At 37.9% G+C, this 20,035-nt stretch overlaps 1 pseudogene; it reads right to left on the bottom strand.

Moving 5' to 3' along the window:
* On the bottom strand, positions 1 to 99 carry LOC132280316 (small nucleolar RNA R71; annotated as a pseudogene).
* Between the last annotated feature and the right edge of the window lie 19,936 nt (positions 100 to 20,035).

The following is a 20,035-nucleotide window of genomic DNA, read 5'->3' as shown; positions in this document are numbered from 1 at the left end:
AGCTTCAATTAGGGAATTTTCACATGGGGATGGGGAAACATTTCATGAGGCATGGGAACGCTTTAATGAATTGCTTAGGAAGTGTCCACATCATGATATGCCCAAATGGCAATTAGTTTAATATTTCTTTTAGAGCTTATCGGATAATTACAAGGGCATGGTTGATGCTTCCATAGGTGGCTCTTACATTGATAGGCATGAGGATGACATGTGGCGTCTTTATGAGAGCATGAGTGAGAATTATTTGCATCGAACTTTATCTTCCAAGAATGGTAGGAATTCTAGTGGTAGGAAGAATGTTGACTTACATCAAGTCAACCATTCCAATGAAATTGCTGCCGAGATGAAATCCTTATCTCAAAGGTTTGATCAATTCTTGATCAACCAAAACTCGGCAAATCAAGTATTTTACTTCCCTAACCATTCTCATCATGCATCTAATGAGACATGTATGACTTGTTCAAGTGTTTTACATTCTACTTCCAATTGTCCCCATGGACATGTGCAAAGTGAGCATCATGAACAAGTAAATGCAACATTTGTGAATCAAGGAAACAATCCTTATGGAAATCACTATAATCCTAGTTGGAGAAATCACCCGAACTTCTCTTGGAAAAGCCAAGGGGAGGGCTCAAACCCTTCCCAATGTGGTTTTCAAGGAAAGTACATTCCACCTCTAATTCAAGGCTAAGGTTCCCAAGGTTTTAGATCATCATACCAATCACAAGGAAACCAATTTTCAAATTCTCATTTTCCCAATCAATCATATTCCCAAGGAAATGTTAGAAGTACCGCTTTTGAAGAGAAAGTTTTGACCGCTTTGGGCACTTTAGAGGCAACCACACAATTACTTCATTCTCACTCTCAATCCATTGCAAAGCTAGAAACCCAAGTAGGGCAAATAGCTAGCACTTTGAATGCTAGAGAGAAAAGAAAAATGCCTTTGAATGCCCCACCAAAGCAACAATGTGTTATGAAGACCCATTCCTCATCGGAAGGTCACACAATAGAGCATGTCAATGCAGTGACTACCTTCAGAAGTGGGAAGATTGTGGACAACCAAGTGGGTATATCCAATGAAGAGAGTGAACCGGTGCAACCACAAGTTGACACCCGTCCCAGTTCATATCATATTCCTCTTTCATTGCATATACATGATCTTTCAAATGAGAATGTGTTAAAAAGTGATTTTGAAAAGAATGATTTGCAAAATGATTTCAAAACTTCTTGTGTTGAAGAGACTTCAAAGAAAATTTCTGAAAAGGTTTTTGAACCAAAAGCTCCATTTCTGGATTCCTTAAAAGGATCCATTTCAAATGACAAGCAAAAGGCCAAAGCAAATGAAATCATGGAAGTGTTTAGGCAAGTGAAAGTCAATCTTCCACTTTTGGATGTAATTAAGCAAATTCCGGCTTATGCCAAGTTCTTAAAAGACTTGTGCACCCAAAAGAGGAAGAATAAAAGCCAAGCACCTAGAAAAGTGGTCTTAACTGAGCAAGTAAGCTCAATTTTGCAACATAACACTCTTCCAAAGTTTAAGGACCCCGGTTCACCTACCACTTCATGCATTATTGGTGATCATATCATTAATCGGGCTCTTCTTAACCTAGGAACAAGTGTTAACCTTCTTCCATACTCGGTATATGTCAAATTAAGTTTAGGAAACCTGAAACCGATGTCGATGGTTTTACAACTTGCCGACCGATCCATCAAAAAGCCTAGGGGTATCATTGAGGATGTCTTGATTAAAATTGATAAATTCTTCTTTCCCGTTGATTTCGTTGTCATTGATACGAAACCGATCCCAAATCCTAAGAGCCAAATTCCCGTTATCCTTGGCCGTCCTTTCTTGACAACCGCGAATGCTAACGTTAATTGTAGAACCGGGATAATGAAGATCTCATTTGGCCACATGAAGGTAAAGTTGAATATTTTTAATCCAACCCCCAACTCATTTGACAAGCACGAAGAAATTAATGTTGTAGAAAAATGTCATGACCTTAAAAAGTGAAGGAATTGAGTTTTTGAGTGAAACCAAAGTTCCAAAAAATCCATCTTCAACCCTGCATTCAAAGAAAATTATTTCGAAGTCTTGTTTTGAAAGGGCGTGGAAGCCCAAAGATTATTTTAACTAAGGACCGAAAACGTCTTTTTAGCTTAATCCAACAAGTTCTCTGGGGAACCATTTGTTGGGTGGAGTTCAAAACACTTATCACCCCATCAAGGAGGGGATGCATTATAAGATGTTTAATCCGAGCTAAAAGAGCCCAACGTCTTGCTAGAGACGTTAAAGACTAACAAGACATTTCGTAGGGTGTCAAAATCCTATTCCTCCCTCATTTCTATCTTTAATTTCATTTCTTACGAAGTCTAGATATTGGCTTTGGGTTCATATGCATTGCTAGGAACTATGATTAGGACTGCATGGACTTTCATGTTGAAATTGAGCATTTTGCATAAGTTCGATTGATCTTAAAATGAGTTCGATCGATCGAACTTCCCACCTGCATCCAAATCACTCTTTGTCCAATGGTTTGAACAAAACCTGTATATTTCAGCTCTGTGTCCCATCGTTCGAACTTGTTCCTAGATCGATCTTTAGTTCTTCGATCGATCCAACTTTATCTTGGATCGATCTGCAGTTCCAACACTTAGAAAAATTTTGAACCTGCATCCACCTGCATCCAAAAGCCTCTCTGTCCCATTGATCGAACATTTCTTCAATTCCATGCATTCTCGATCTATCGAAAGTATTCTGAGATCGATCTTGGAGAGATCGATCCTTGTTCTTTATTTTTCAATTTTGACTTTGTTTTAATATCTTAATTTCAAAAATTCCAAAAAAAAAAAATATTTCATTATTTATTTTTATTGTCATTTTATTTTTATTTTCCAAAAATAATAAAATTATAAAATTATAATAAAATTAAAATATATATATATATAAATATTTTTCAAAAAAATCCTAAAAATATTTTTACTTTTTATTTTTATTTTTCAAAAATCCCAAAAATACTTTGTCACTTAAGAGGAGAGATCAATGTCAGTTTGATCGATCTGAGGATTCAATTTGATCGATCGAACTGGCAAGGGAATTTAAAAAAAAAAAAATTGATTTAGGGTCATTCGATCGATTCCACAAGAATCGATCTTAAACCCTCGTCTCACCCTTCGCCGCTGTATCCCAACTCTTCTCCATCTCCAGCGAGACTCCGGTGAGCATCCCATGCGTCGAATCTCTCTCTCTCTCTTCTCGAATCTAAGATCTCATTCGCATCTCCACTTCTCCCTTGATTCCGGTGAGATCCGAATCTTCACCTCTCTAATTCAAGCTTCGATTTCATAAACAAATGCTTTTACTGTTAAATCTAGGTTGTTTTCATGATGCCTATTGCCATGGATGAAGCTTCAACCTCTGTGTATATATATGTATATATATGTATATCTGTTTTATATTTTCTTGATTTTGATTTGATTTTGGGAGATATGGGCCGAATCAAGTGACCCAATAGGTTGATTTGTTGTGTAGATGGGCCCACGACCATGTTCGTGAAGGCTGTAATACCCCTAATTTTCAAAAGGATAGTCTTGGTATTTTGTTTAATTTTTTTCTGTTCATTAATTGTTTTATTTATGTTTTAATTGACTTTTTAATTAGTCCTGGTATTTCATTAATTGTTTAATTGCATTTTTTTTTAATTTATTTAATTGGTTATTTATTTGTGTGTTTGGTTGCATTGATTATGTGATTGTTTAATGGTTATTTAAACTGGATTTTTGTTTTACTTTAATTGATTAATTGGTTAATTATTTTCTTTTAGTTGATTAATTGTTTTGATTTCATTGGTTTGTTTGTAGTTAATTATTTAATTGCTTTAGTTGAGTTGGTTTAATTAAATTTATTTAGTTTTAATGTGACTATATGGTTGGTTGCATATATAGTATACACATAAGTAACCGACATAGTTTTAACCTAGTTTTCTTTATGGGCTGAGTAGGTTATGTTTAGGGTTTAATTGAACCTAAGGTTAGTGGCCTATAAATATTCAAGTAATATTCTGACTAGGGTTTTAGAAAACTATTACAATATAGTAAGGGCTGAGGGACTTGGAGAAGGCTGGGAAGGAGAATAGAGAGCAAACAAAGAGAGTTTCGACGGCAAATTGAGGCGAACGTCGGCGTAAGGCAAGTTCTATCCTTACTCTCTCCCTTAGGTTTCGTGTTCTTTACATTCTTAAATAGTTCTAGGACTAACTAAATCAACTAAACACATGCTCTGTTCGTGCTTAAACTGAAACTTATCAGTATGTGTTGTATGCTTAAAAATTCTGTTAACACGTGATTTTTAATTGCATAATTCTTTGTTTAAATCCATGTTAATGATGTATTAAGGGCTTAAAACTGGGGTTTGGTTTCAACTTCTGGGAACCATAACGGTGAGTTACAGAAGGTGCAGAGTACGTCGGAAGAAGAAAAAATGAGGCAGAGAGGGAGAGAGCCGGCTCTCCCTTGGAGAGAGCCCGCTCCTTTATGATAGGAGGCGGCTCCCAAGGTGTGGAAGCCGGCTCCAAGGGCAAAAGAGCTGGCTCCACAATTTTGGAGCAGGCTCATTGCTCCATTTTTCTTTTATTTTCATTTTCTGTACGTTTTTGCATGCAGTGTATGAATTTTGGAGATTTCAGATGAGGTTTAGGTTTGTATGTGGGAAGTTTTTATAAAGCCTATAGTTGTATTAAGGCTCCAAGAGTCATGTTAAGAAACTAATTACTTATGGTAGCTTGGACAGTATATGGTTTAGACAAATTAATATACAGATTGTTAGAGTTGGAAGATTTAAATTGTTTAATCCTTTTGTTAACAAATTTTCCTGTGACGGATAATATAATTGAGGCTTGTATCACAATACACTATGATCAGGTATTTCAATTATGCTATCTGGGGATGGGTTGATGTTTAATGGAACTATGGTTTAACTTTAACAATTTATTTAATTAAGGAGCAATATGAACTAAGTATGTTTATGTATACAGTTTATCATGCTTATTATAGATTAGTGGATGATTATATGATTATTGTTAGTAGCCACTGTTGGGGGAATGGACTTTGTTGATGTTTACTCTAAATATCTGTAATATCAACTGTTAAGTGTTGGATGATAATTTGAAATAATTTTATCATTATACCTAATTGAATGAAACAACCTAAACTGAGTAGGTTTGTGTATATACAGTGACTATGGTTCTTGATGCTTACATTATGCCTGTTAGTATCAGTGTTGGATATAAAAACTGAATCTGTTTATATATATAGCTGATTCTGTTTATTGATGCTTACACTATGCTTGTTAGTATCAGTAATGGGAATATGGATTTAGCTGATGTTTGCTCTAATTGTTGATATTATCAATTGCTGGATGATTGGATAGTATACACCGGTATGGGATGGTGGTATACTAGGGACGGTTTGGTTTCAAAATACCAAAACCTACCTACTCTGGATTAAGACTTAGATTAACTAAAAGTTAAGTCCTATTGATTATAGTGTCATGGCAACAACTAGTTGAGCGGCACTACTAGGATTCAGGATGGATTTTAAATATATTGTTATGGTACCTCGAAATGAGCTTGAGTCTCAGGATCGACGGTTAGGGAGCGTATATGCATTGGGATGCATAGCTGGATACGATGGTTAGAGGTGTACCCTGTTTAGGTACAGGTACATATGCCTACTTCGTGTGTGTTTTAGCATGTTACCTCTATTCAGGTTGAGACTGGCCTGTAGTCCAGTGAGAGTCCTTTAGTGTGACTATATATATATTTACGGACTATTAGCTATTGTTGAATTGTTTAGGATGTACATGCGTATCGGGCCTTTGTTTGGATTGTAGTAGTATAGAACTTGCGCGTGGGCCTGACCCACTTCTATTTTTCAGGTACATGACAGTTCCAGACTTAGACGTGTTCATGCTGAGCAGAGGTCTCTATTCACTTTTCTGACAACGTAGGATTCTCTCCATAGCTTTATTTCCGGATGTTTATTACAGTTGTTTTATCTTCCGTTTGAATGTTTAATAGGGGTCCACTAGAGATGGATTCCCAAGTTGTAAACTGAAGGAGTTTTGGAGTTTGGGTTATCAGATTCTAAGTATTTAATTATAAAGGATTTTACTTTTAGTTTCTTCCAGCTTAAACTTTATTTTTTTTTTTTTTCTTTCTTAAATTCATTTTTGTCATCTGTGTTCGTATTACATATTAATTGTTTGATATTCCCTCGGGTTTGGGCCTGGGCCTGATCAACCCGTGTCTCAGATCCGAGGGGTATCACAAAGGCCCCGTGCCATCCACGTCACAAATCTATGACTTTTCGAGTTTCACTTCACAGTTCGATCAATCGAACATTTTATTCAATCGATATGTAACAGATCGATCTCACTTATTCTTGATCGATCGAACTTCACAGATTTGTTTCACACATTTCACACACCATCTCTTGTGTTTCATGCTATCTCATACATGCCCAATGCCTGTGTTTTTCACATTGGATGGATTCCATACTTATACTGTTTAGCATGCTTCACATCAGGTCACTCATTTCTTGTCACTTGCATAGATTCATGTTCCTTATCTATTTTGTCTATCCTATTTGGTATACATGATTCTATCAACTATGCTTTAATTCTTTATACTGGCACTGACTCCCATTTTACAAGTTTTTCTTTTATTTTTCCAGGCCATGGCTAGGGTCAAGACTGTAGCTCGCGGACACTATCACTGTAGGGGCAGGCAGAGTTTGGACGATGAGGCAGGTCCATCTCATACCCAGGACCCTATTCAGGAGGAGCCAGCAGAGCCCACTCTACCTCAGTCTCCCTTATCTGATAGCAGACTACAGTCTTCCGCCGAGGCATCTTCTTCACAGGCTGACGCTGAGGCTGAGCACATACCATCTCCATCATCACCGCCAGCCCAGCAGTTAGACCGGCCATTACATAGATACTCATGCCTTTGAGTGGCGCACGAGTCGGTCTTCAACGCAGACTTCTTTTCCCAATTGGTACTTACCCGACCAGTATATGAAGATATATTCCGGAGGGGCATCTCAGCCATACTAGCCCCTGTCTCATACCCAGTGTACCCGAGGTTGGTTCGGATGTTCTTCCAGAACCTCCAGCCTACCCCGAGTAACCTGGCGGAGCTGAGGACCACCATTGACAGCTACCCGATCCATATCATTCTGGACACCTTGTCCAGATCATGCCACTGTCTACATATCTGCCCTTTAGAGCTACAGGACACATATCCCACTCTCTACAGGCCATCATATGCAGACAAGGCCGTTTTACTCACAGGTCACTATGCCGGTGGTGAGACCTTCGCCACCCGGGCCTATCTTCTAGATGACCTGTGGTTTTTCGACTCTGTTTTGTTCCGTAACATCTTCATGGCCGGCCACAAGACACAAAGGTGCGGCGACTATCTGACAGCTCTGTACGTATTCTATACAAGGCATTGGCTATCTATCCCAGCACTCATCTGGAGCGTCATGATGAAGCTGTATGTCGACCACATCAGCAAAGCCAAGCCCAAAAGGGCTAAGTATCTCCCATTCGGCCATCTCATTACACGGATTCTTAGAGACCAGCACTATCCCTTCCAGCCACGGGAGCAGATTGAGTCTGGGCCTGTTCTTTAAAGAGGAAGGACTGGGATAAGAGCTACAATGCTCTTATCAAGAGTCTCCAGGACGATGCTGCCGAGGCAACTGAGGAGTTAGAGAGAGAGAAGATGGAATAGGCGGCAGCAGCAACGCAGGCGGCGGACGATGTACCAGTCGATCCGCCTACCATGCACATGAATATTGATTTGGAGCAGCCTGCAGAGGACCCAGAGCAACACTCTCTAGTTGGGTTACCCATTCACGATGAGAAACAGGCTCAGGATCATCATTCTCCCGATCCAGCCACACCTAAGGCTCTTGCTCACATACCCGACTTTAGAGAGCGACTTCAGACTCTGGAGGACGCTATGGTATCTATCCGCGCAGAGACTGTCTCCATTAGAGCTGACATTGCTTCCCTCCGCACGGATGTCATAACCACATTCAGAGATCTATCCAGAGACATCCGCGGAGCACGACCTACCCGTCCTACCTCCTCCACTTGATCTTTCCATTCTTCTTACTCCTCTTATATATATCTGTGATATCCGCATATTTTTTATACTGTTATATTATTTTTGCAGCAGTGTCCGTCGGCTGTGATACTAGATGTACTATACTTTATTTTTAGTTTATATATATTTTCTTTATGGATGTGCAATTCTCATATTCTTATATCTATCTGTTTGACTCCATCAAGTGCATCCCAATGACTTCAGTGAGAGAAAGTACTTCCCGATTTTCAGGACCACCCTTATACCTCTCTCTATTTTCAATTGATATCCCATTTACACTTGCATGTCCACTGTGCACTGTTATTATCCCTTTTATTATCTGATGAGTTTTATCCAAGTGCTAAAATTTCAGGACCACAGTTAATCCCAAGTTTGAGGGGGCTATACCACCCACTTTGGATACTTCTGTCCCAGCCATTCTTTGCTTTAGTTGCACTGGTATACTTTTTCCTTTTGTTCTCTTTGCGCATTGAGGACACTGTGCCATTTAAGTTTGGGGGTAATGGTGCTTTGCAGTGTTTGTTTTTAAATTCAAAATTTTGAGCATGACTTATGTATTTGAGGGATTTTCTATGATTGGTCCATGATTAGCTATGATTTTGATCTTTTGAAAACTATATTGCTTAAAATTTAAAAATTGCTTGACTTGAGAGTCCAATACTCCTTGTATGCCTTGTGGATACCATTTAGGAATAAATTTTTCGAAAGATTGATATCATGCTTACACTTGTGGTCCACATCATCCTGATTCTGTGATTGTTTTGAGATTCACTCTAGTCTTCTACACTAGCACAGGCGCACACTAGCATTCATTTATGGGGTACATGCTTTGTTGATTATTGAATTGGTTATATCCCAATTGGGCTAGTAGTGCATTGAAAGCTTTCATTCTTGATAAAGGTGGATAACAACCCCTTTTCACTAAGTAGTCGGGATTCTAGCCTCATCAGCACTGAACTTCTCGTGCCGAAAGGTGGAGGGCCCAAACTCTAGGTTAATAATTGAACTTATTTATACAAAAAAAATAATAATAATAAATAATTAATAATAATAATAATAATAAAAGTTACAAAAGTAATAAAAAAGTAAGGACTTCTCCCAAAAGGTGAGAAGTGGGAAATGATTAGATGGAGGTTGTCATGATTTGTAACCTAGTTAATTTGAGCTTGTAAGTCCATAGGGGTGTTTGAACACCTAATGCCCTAAAGTCGTCTGGTTTGGGAGTCATTGACCTAACACTCCACCTCATGGATCGCTAGAAAGCTTAATAGATTAACACATTGCACCATGCTTCCATCTTTGATCCTAAAAAAAAAAAACGAGTGAAAAGAATAAGCGCACCTAGAATAATAGCTTTAATAAAAGGTTCACTTTTTATCTTAATGATCTGTACTAGATTTGTGTGCTAGTTTGAGGGTAAGGATGTAATTAATTCTTTAGTTAGCTAAGATAGCAACATATTTGATGCTGGTCCACTCAAAAAGGATTCTAGAGTTGTTTTGATTTGCATGATCATTTTCTTGATGTGTGGAGGACTATACTTACTTGCTTGATGTTGAGATTTTAGGAGATTGCTTGGAAATGTTTGAAAAATTGCATACTTGAGGTAGTTTTCTCCCAATGCTTGTTTGTAATATTGGTGCCTCTTTTGAAAGAATGAACTTAATGTTTGTGGGTATCATTTCTGGAAACCCTCATGAGACTTCACTCGTCCACTAGGGGTAACCTAAAGGTTTAAAAGGCCTGCTGCATATACTAAATGCAATTGTGTTCCCTACGAAAATGGCGTTATCCATTTATTGTTTTCTAGTTCATAGTTGTATAGTTGTTCATTTCATTCCTTTACTTTCTAGTTCATTATTAGGGACTAGCAATATTTAAGTTTGGGGATGTGATGAGCACTAAAAAGTACGCATTTAAACCCCTTAAGCTTAGGTATTCTAGAACCTTTATCTATCTTATTTTCCCACTTTAGATTGATTTCGTATTATTTCCATGTTCAGGTACTTATCCCTAAAATAAGCTTACTCAGCCAAATAAGAGCAGAATTGAAGCAATTCTGGGATGAATCAAAGAAATGAGCAAAGTAGAGCAAAAGGAAGTAAAAGGTGAAATTTCAGCAACTTCGATCGATCTCAAGAAAAGTTCGATCGATCCAACTTTCATCGATCTCAGTACTTCAAGATCGATCTGAGCCATGTTTGTCCCTATTCAAAGATCTCAAAGTTCGATCGATCCAACTTTATTCTCTGATCAATCGAACCATCTTGTCCTTATCCAAATAATTGATCTTATCCAGCTGTACCACCCTACCAACCACTTTTGTCTTTTTCCCAAAAATATCTTCAAAATATCTCAGATTTGTTTTTATCCAAAAAGGCACCGCCATAGAGGATCAATCCAGCTTCAATTCGATAGATCTCAGCCATATTCGATCGATCTCACCACAAGTTCGATCGATCGAACTTCCTAAATCCCGAGAAAATCCAAATTCCAGCTCATTAAAAGTTGTCTCACATCCAATCATTGGAGGAATATTGGGTGTACGAGCCCAGCTCATTTGGGGTGATATTTGACCTACCTATATAAGGAATATGAGCCACTTTTTGGAGGATACTTTTGGAGATACTTAGAGGGGAGATTTGGAGAGAATTCTTAGTGAGGAAGCAAAGGAGATGAGGAGGCTAAAGACACCATTGGAGGTTCTTCATCAAACAAGGAGTAGATTTCTTCCATGGAGCTTGCCCTTGAGGGTTGGAAGACATCATCCATGAGTGGCTAGACATCCTCTTGGGGCTAGAGTTAGCCCTAAGCATGCTTTCTACATCTTGATTTAAGTATTTTTTAGGGGATTTCTATTGTGATACATGTTTCGACACTTTTATATATATAGATCTTGTTTATTCAATGATTTGTATGGTTTAATGCTTCCAATTGATTATTTCATTCTATCCATATGTCTATATATGCTAGAATAGATGTCCATGTGTTTGTCTCTATTTCTTGTGTTGTTGATGCATGTCTATGTGTATTAATGCTATAGATCTAGAGATTGTCAAGACATAGTGCTTAATGGAATGTTCTTGTAGTTTATTTGATGGTTCATACTCATTTCTTGATGGATTGTACCTCTCCCTTAGTTTAATTAATTTAATTTCATGTCATTAGTTTAATTGTAGTGTAGTTGTAGTTTAGATGTTAAATGGGAGGACAATCTATACTTGTTATTGATGTTTTATACTTACGAAAACAAGTAACATATATCTCTAACCTTGTGCTGTGTTTGGATTGTGAGCTTAAAGAAATGGTTAATGGCTTAATTTGATATGTTATGCTATCCACCGTGTTGCTTAGACAATATATGCTTAATTTGTCATCCATGCTTATTGAAACAACCTCATACACACACTTTGTTGCAATACATGGTTTTCCCCTCATTAATCATTCATTAAGGGTGTAGAAAAGCTATGCTTAGTGATGATCTCTAAACCCCAAGATCTCTCTCTCTCTCTCTCTTTCATTCTCTTTATTGCATTATTGTTTACTTTAGTTTAAATTGCATCTTAGTGTAATTTAACCACCAACCAATCTTTTGATCACTCAACCTAATCTTTATTCCTCAACTTAGTACCACTCATTAATCCCTTGGGACGATCCTACTTGCCCTAGCTATATTTGTAGTAAAAGGTAGTAATGGCAATTTCTAAATGTAAAACTTGGCCACATTCATCATAGCTCTACACCACTATCTTTTAGTGCAAACTTTGGGTTGGTGTGCGACAAACCACCAGTCCTTGACTTACAAGATTCCCAAGTTATATTTTAGAGATCCACATTTATGGATTTTATTTTGTGAAGAAGGTTTTATTTTATCATATGAATATTTTTTAGCAAATTAATTATTCTTCTTGTATTTTGTGTTCGTTTATTGCAAAATTATTTTTTGATATCCTCGGGTCTTCCGGTGTGGGCCTAGCCAACCTACACATGAAAATTCGGGGTATCACAGTTGGTATCAGAGCACTCCACGTTCAAGTATCGCTAGGGTGTCTTTCGTTATGTGATTTCCGCATTGCATCTCTTGATACTTAGAGCCCATAATAGGATTCGTTGCATTCTATCTACAGTCCATTAGGACGAGTTGATGTCAATTATATTATGTAATTTCATAATTGTAATGTTTCCAATTTTTACCATTTTTTCATTTTTTGGAATTTTTTTGAATTTTTTAGGGTATTTTCGTCTTTTCTTGTTTTGTGTGCCGGACACCGTGGGATATGAGAGTTGGTTGGGGCATTCCATTGAGTTCAAGACTATTGGAAATACAATGGTTGCCATTTCGACATTTTTTTTATTTTTCGGGCCAGGAAGTCCCAGGTAGGACCCACTACCGAGGTTGTTGTGCACGGGGATTATGTCACGAGTCCATTGCATTCATGCATAATTAATTTGTGGGTAAATTAATTGGTTAAGATTTTATATGTGGTTGTGATTTAATGTAGGTAAATATATATACATATATATATATACACATATTAAGTAAAGATATTTTTGGGACCCATCACTTATGCATAAGCCATCAAAATGGCCTTAAGGCCATTATATAGTCTCAATTTCTCTCTCTCAACCAGAGTCCCTCCCTCTTTCTCCCTTCACTTTTCTTTTTCCTTTTTCTTTTTCTTTTCTTCATCATTCTAAGCATGATATCTCTCTCATCTTTGAGAATTTGATTTTGCCGCTTAAGGCAAAGTTGGAGAGCTCATCGAGGCTGTCGTTTTAATCAGAGCAAATCTCTGTTTGGTGACCATTGGGGATTTCGAATTCTAGGGTTCTTGGGTTGAAATTTAAAGGAAGGGAAGTGTTTTTTTTTAAAAAAAAAAATTGAATCGGATTTCGCGAGTCCAAAGCTAGCTCGACCTAGAGGGAGTGCGGCTCGGTGTAGGGCGTGGAAAAGTTGATATTAGGCCCTTTAACAGTTGCCAGACTTTGCCAGAATTGGAACCAGGGATAGTTATCAATCTTGCCTCGGTAAAGTCAGTTAGCGGGTTTTTGAAAAGTGAAGGATGGGTCAGTATAGACCAGGTTTGGGATGGGTGCATCATATTCTTATCATGCACATCATTTTGTAGAATTGTGTTATGTGCTGAATTGTCGCCTTTAAGTCGTAAATGTTGTGTGGACTCCCATTGCACGACCCCGATTCCTTATCATTCCTTACATGGCTCAAGCGAATCCAAAACTAACGCTTTAGGCGATTTCTACTTAGCTTTATACTCACCCCTTATCTTTAACATTTTCAAGACATGGAAAAAAAATAGCGGATGACAATCCATTACTAGCTTAGTCGGGTTGCAAGGAACTAGAATATTTGTTTCAGATCAATGTGTATATTATCTGTTGTTGTAAATTATGTTCAGTGTCATTTTGTATCTTATTCATAGGTGGAAATGGTCCTGAGACCATCCTCTTGTATTTGTGGTCTCATTATGATTTCGATATCCATGTAAGGCTTTAACGCCATATTTTGATATAAAACGAACTTATTTAACATTAAATGATGTAACGGACTCCTTTACGATTTTATTTGATTAAAAGGATACCTGATTTTGTTATTTTCATTATCAAATATATCATTTGGGACAGGTTTGAACTTCGAATAAGGTCACCAAGGGACCACATGGGTTGCCCATGTGTATGTTCATAGTTTTAGGCCTTTTCTGGGTAAAATTTTAGGTTTTGGTCATCTGGAACCGGTTCAGCCCCATTGAACTGGTTTAAGAGGTGCATTTGGTTTACTGTTGGACACACTGCCTATGTTGAACCGGTTTAAGTCCCCCAGTGTACCCATTTTGCCTTGTCAACTTTGATCACTTGACTTCATGTAGCCATAACTTCTTCGTTCTGAACCCAAATATAGTCATTCTTAAGTCCATTTTCAAGGATTTTGAGTTAACTTTCCAATGAGACCAACTTCATTTTTAAATTTCATTTATATTGAAAGATATGGTTATTTTAGTGAGACAGCGTCGGAATTTTCCTTGAATCAAATAAGGGCACTTTTGGGAAATCATAACTAATGACCGTAGAACCTCTTCGAATGTCATGGAATGATTAGAATGATTTTTTAAACTTCATTTGACTAATTTAAGGACATATTATTCTCTCATATTGTAAAATGACCATTTTACCCTTAGTGTGTCCTTGGGTTTGGTTAAGGACCCAGTTGGCTATTCGGACCCCCAGTTCAAGTTATTATAAATTTGGTATTAGAGGAATAGTTCGAATACCATTTGGATGAAGGGTAAAGGCCTACCTAGGATTGCATGGGAAGTTGAATTGCATGTTTATATGCTTATGCGTTAAGTGTTTAAATTTTTAAGAAGCATGCCTAATTTCTTACTTGCTTACCTGCTTATGTATTAATTACTTGTTGAGTTAAATTATGCTTGATTATTTCATGATAAGTGATAATATTTATTAGATTAATGCCATGGTTAAAATTTTTAAAGCATACTGAAATGACAAGGTGTTTATTAATTGAGTTGTTTACCATGTATATGGGTATACTTACTACATTTTATGCTTATTTGCTAAGTTGTTTACTGTTGTACAAGCATGTTATATGTGTTAAGATGAAAATTAATTGAGAATGTGTATCATCCACTATGTGTTAAGGTTATGAAATATGTTATACGACGAGTATGACTATGTGCTAAGTTCTACGCATGCGTATGTGTTATATGTGTGTCGTACTGACTTAAATGATCTATGTTTAGGTGCTATGTTTTCAGTATGTAAATGTATAGCAGGCGTATTTCTATGTTGTATTAGTTCTGTGAGTTATCACCTATGATTAGGAAAGGTATTAGCATTGTGAGTAGAGGTGATGTGAATAGTACTATCTTTTGAGTTTGGTTTGTTTTGGACGCGTTGTTCTATTAGGAGTCTTTTCCCCTGGAGACTAGTGACAATGATAGGGTATGATCTTAGGTGTCTTCCGGGACGGAAGTCCTCATTTTCTTGCCAGGGCGAGAATTTATGTTGTGTTTCCTCGATATAGTGAGTGGACTCCTAGGATAATGGACTAGTAGGGTATGGTGTGTGAGTCATGGGTTCCTTTCATGTGAACAAAGTTGATTAAATGTCACGAGACGTGAGGTGATATATGCGGTGTATAACTTGTGAGGTACAGGTGTTGTGCCAATTAAGTATGATTAGTGTATGAATTTTCATTAGTGGGTCACTGGTGATAGAGGTCATGAGTTTGTCTATTAGATTAATGTTTTGAGAGTAAGAGTTGAGGTTGACCTTGAGTTGGCAACGAGATTAGTAAGTTATACTTTTTGTTTTGATTTCTGGTGAGAAAGGCAGAAGTTAAATGTGATGTTGTTTGGTGACCATAGAGTGTTGGTCACAGATTATGTTGAGCCAGGATGAGGAGTGACTTCTTGAGCCTGGTTACCCTTTCTATTTTATTTCTTTATTTTGTGGCCCTGTGGGCGGGTGTACGTGAGCATATACAGGTGGCACCAGAAGGCTACCACACTGGGCGAGCTGCGAGCACACAACTCAGATGAAATCAATGTGGACATTCCATTGTGTTAGATGGTAGTCATGGTGACTGGTTGGGAAATGATAGTGATAGGGGCGTAGGAGTTGTATGACCTTTTGTTTGGTCGGATAGGTCAGTTAGAGGTATGACTCGAGTGTCTAACTAGATAATTGTTTTGTGGTTACCGTGGAGTGCAGTTTATGTGGTTGACCGTTTGGGTGTGGTGTTTGTTTCCCTCTTAGGGACAGTTTCTGTAGCGTGCCACATATGATTCTTATTCTTGTAGCGGGTTGTTGACTATAGTGTCAGGTGTCATAAGTGATATGTGTGTTTTTATGTCGAGTTTGTGTTACTTTAGAGGGAGAGGTTGGTTAGTGGATGCTCGTTGTTTCCAGGGGATTGGAATTTGCGCAGTTATTTTCGAAAAAACGATCATGGAGGTGTTGGAACTTGAGGTTCTTGTATTGAAGAGTAAGTTGGTTTAAAGGTGACCCTAGTAATTTGGGTAGGAAGTAGTGATTGGTTATTGTCCATGGTAGGTTTGTGACGTGGTTTAGCATTGTGCTGACATTTGTAGCTTATCATTTTTGGTTGGACTTGGTTAGGATAGTGCTGCCACATAGGCGCACCACTCCTTATGTGGAGTCGGTAGGTTGTGGTGACGAATGTCATGATGTTTATGCACTGTGTAGGTGTTGATGTTACCTTGGGGAGCTATAGTGGATGGATTAACGGTAAATTATCGTTCTCACGTGATAGAGGTTGAAAGGGATTTCTCCTTAGATTGAGTAGGATGCGATATCCTGGGTAGTATTAGTTACTTTCTAGCATTATTACATTGTGTATGTTGATGTCGTGGGAGTATTTATTTTATTTCTCTCTTTACTGTATTATTTTCTTTTATTCTAATTATGCATGGCATTATTGGCACTCGGTGCGCATGTATTGTATGTTGGGTTTGGTTCTTTTTGCATTAGTATTTTAGCATTTCATATGCGAGGCTCCAGTGTTGATAGTGTATGACGGTTTGTTAGTGGTGAGATCACCTAGATTGGAGTTCGTAGTTTTATACAGGTATCCGGTTGGTTCATCTCAAGTGAGATTGGGTGTCCACGGTTGGACAATTGATGAGTAGCGTGTGATATGATGTCGGATGCATTCAGGTACGAGTTGTTAGTCTCTGGTGAGTGTGGGGTTCATTACCCTTCCATTTGTTATGGTTTTGATAAGGACGTTGTTTGTCGTATGTCTTGTCCTCCATCTAGGAGTTGTGCGCGTCCGCGGATGGGCTGACCCATATGTGGTTTGTTATGCTATTAAAGTTCACCGATAAAGGTTTGGTTGAATAGGTCGACTCACTCCCACTGAGGGATGTGGTGTCTTTGGTTTTTGTAGTGCTGTTCTGAGAGTGGTCTTGACCAGTGGTATGCGAGGCACGAGTTTCTGAATAGAGATTGTATGTTTACGGTGTCTAGTACTAGCGGTGATGGCTAGAGGATGCGTCATGAATTGGGGGTTCAAGGATGATTAAGTGATGTGACGTGAGTCATGCAATCGGATGTTTTATAGGCATTTGATTTAAGCAGTGTCTTGAGAATAAGTATCGATGTTGCCTTAGAATTTTGTGATTAAAGAAAGTGAATGTGTGATTCTATCGAGGAATAATAGGAATGATTGACTTTGGTTTTGAGATCTCGAGTATGAGATAATCGCATTATGTGTTTTAACAAGGTAAGAATTGAATCGAGTGATTTTAGGGAGTTGTTTACATGGTATGGGTGATTTGAAGAGATCAGAGATCTTATGCTCTAGTAAATGATTATGGTACTTGGTGTCGTATTGCTTTTAGCTTGTTATAGGTTGTGTGATTGAGGTATGATCGAATTTTAAAGTTGGGTGACTGAATAATTGTTGAGGTTATATAGAGCGATAGATTGATTAGAGAGTGGATCTCGTGGTTGTTTTGTGGACTATGTGGGGTTGTGTTTTAGGTTTAGACCCGAGGACAGAAATGACATCTATGTTAAGACTAGATCGATGATGAGAATGGCCTGGCCAACTATTTCTCCTTAATCAATCCCTCTTTAGCGTAATGTCAGGTTAAGGTTACTGATTGTTTCGAATTTTTAGGGATAGTGAGAGTCCGGTATTGCACGATGTGTCGGTGTGACAGTGTGGATTCAGATGGTTTGACTCAGGTGACGAGGTCTGCTAGGTAGGACCAAGCATCCGATAAAGGTTGTGGTTCGATTATTTGAACGTTAAAGATCTTGTTTTGAGAATTTATGTCCTAGGTACAGGATAGTGCGTTTCATTATTCTGGTGGTTCGTGATTATGTAGCTGTTAGGGAAAGCTGTTGATTAGTCATCTTGAAGTTACTTAGTATGATGATTGTCGTATAGTGCGATTAATAGTTGTTGGAGCGGCTATGCGATGGTATAGCTATGCGGTGGATAGTAAGTGTTTGGTTTGACAAGAACGTGTAGATTTGAGTTTGAGCTTGATTGTGTGATGGACGGGATTCCTCGTTTAGGGTCTTGTGTGTCCTTTAAAGGATAAGCTGAGATTAGATGTTGACATATTCAGTGGTCTGATAACCTTTCTTCTTTCGAGCTCCAAAGCCTTGTGTAGCGGTGTAGAGGGGACCAGTGTTGGTTTTGAGTCGAGTGTAGAATCCAGCGGATTTTGTGTAAGATGTTATGAGTGATGAGTACCCTCATAGGGTGATGAGTATTGGGTTTTTATGGCAATGGTGAGTGATTTTCTATTAACGTCAGGTGTCAAGGCAATAAGGTTGGTGACCTCATAGTCTTGGGATTTTGTGAGGTGTTCTCGGGAAGGTGTGTGGCTGTGGGCCTACTTCTTTAAGGAGGGTAGATTTTGAGGACGAAATCTTTTAAGGAGGGTAGAATGTAATGTTTCCAATTTTTACCATTTTCTATTTTTTGGAATTTTTTTTATTTTTTGAGGGTATTTTATCTTTTCTCGTTTTGCGTGCTAGATACCGTGGGGTATGCCGGGTGTGTCTGAGAGTTGGTTGGGTCATTCCATTGAGTTCAGGACTCTTGAAAATGTAATGGTTGCCATTTCAGTATTTTTCTATTTTTCGGGCCGGAAGGTCCCAGGTAGGACCTGCTACCAAGGTTGTTGTGCACGGGGATTATGTCACGGATCCATTGCATTCATGCATAATAAATGTGTGTATAAATTGATTGGCTAAGTTTTTATGTGTGGTTGTGATTTAATGTGGGTAACTATATATATATATATATATTAACGAAAGATATTTTTGGGACCCACCACTTATGCATAAGCCATCAAAATAGCCTTAAGGCCATTATATAGCCTCAATTTCTCTCTCTCGGCCAGAGTCTCTATCTCTCTCCCTTCACTTTTCTTTTTCTTTTTTCTTTTTCTTTTCTTCATCATTTTAAGCTTGATATCTCTCTCACCTCTGAGAATTTGATTTTGTCACTTAAGGCAAAGTTGGAGAGCTCGTTAAGGTCGTCGTTTTGATAAGAGCAAATCTCTGTTTGGTTACCATTGGGGATTTCAAATTCTAGGGTTATTGGGCTGAAATTTGGGGCTTCTTGTGGGTTTGCTCTCTAATTGAGGTAGGGGTTTTCTTAATGTCTAAGTTTTGATTCAATTTAAGCAAATTTCTATTTCTTTTGATATATGTTGTAAATCATGAAATTTGATATAAACTTGTTGAGTTGTGAATGTCTCTATATGTGTAAATCATGAATTGTTGAAATCTTGAGTTGATGGCTTACTTAATTTTGTTATGTGAAAATATTAAAAATTCTTGAACATGCCTTATTTGGGAAAAAGATGTCCTTGTTGTGTTGATCTTTTAAGTATGCCATAAATTTTAGACTTTTATAAGATGAATTAATGATATTGTTGGTGCAATAGTGATGAACTTATGATTTGAGGTTGAAAATCATTACATTGCATACCATAGCATAAAAAGGGGATTTAGAGGTAATTCGAAAGGAAAATTTGTTTTATTTAAAAAGCAAAGTTTCCTTAAGGAAATGAAGTGTTTTTTTTTTTAAATGAACCGGATTTTGTGAGTCCGGGGCTAGTTTGACCTAGAGGGAGTGCGGCGCGATGTAGGGCGTGAAAAGTTGATATTAGTCCCTTTAACGGTTGCCAAGCTTTGCCAGAATTGGAATCGGGGATAGTTATCAATCTCGCCTCAGTAAAGTCAGTTAGTGGGTTTTCGAAAAGTGAAGGATAAGTCGGTATAGATCAGGTTTGGGATGGGTGCATCATATTCCATATCATGCACATCATTTTATAGAA

Source organism: Cornus florida, unplaced genomic scaffold (genome assembly GCF_030987335.1).
Source record: "Cornus florida cultivar Cherokee Brave unplaced genomic scaffold, ASM3098733v1 CherokeeBrave_3.0.0_Hap2_Chr10, whole genome shotgun sequence".
NCBI lineage: Eukaryota > Viridiplantae > Streptophyta > Magnoliopsida > Cornales > Cornaceae > Cornus > Cornus florida.
This window is presented reverse-complemented; position numbering and strand designations above follow the sequence as displayed.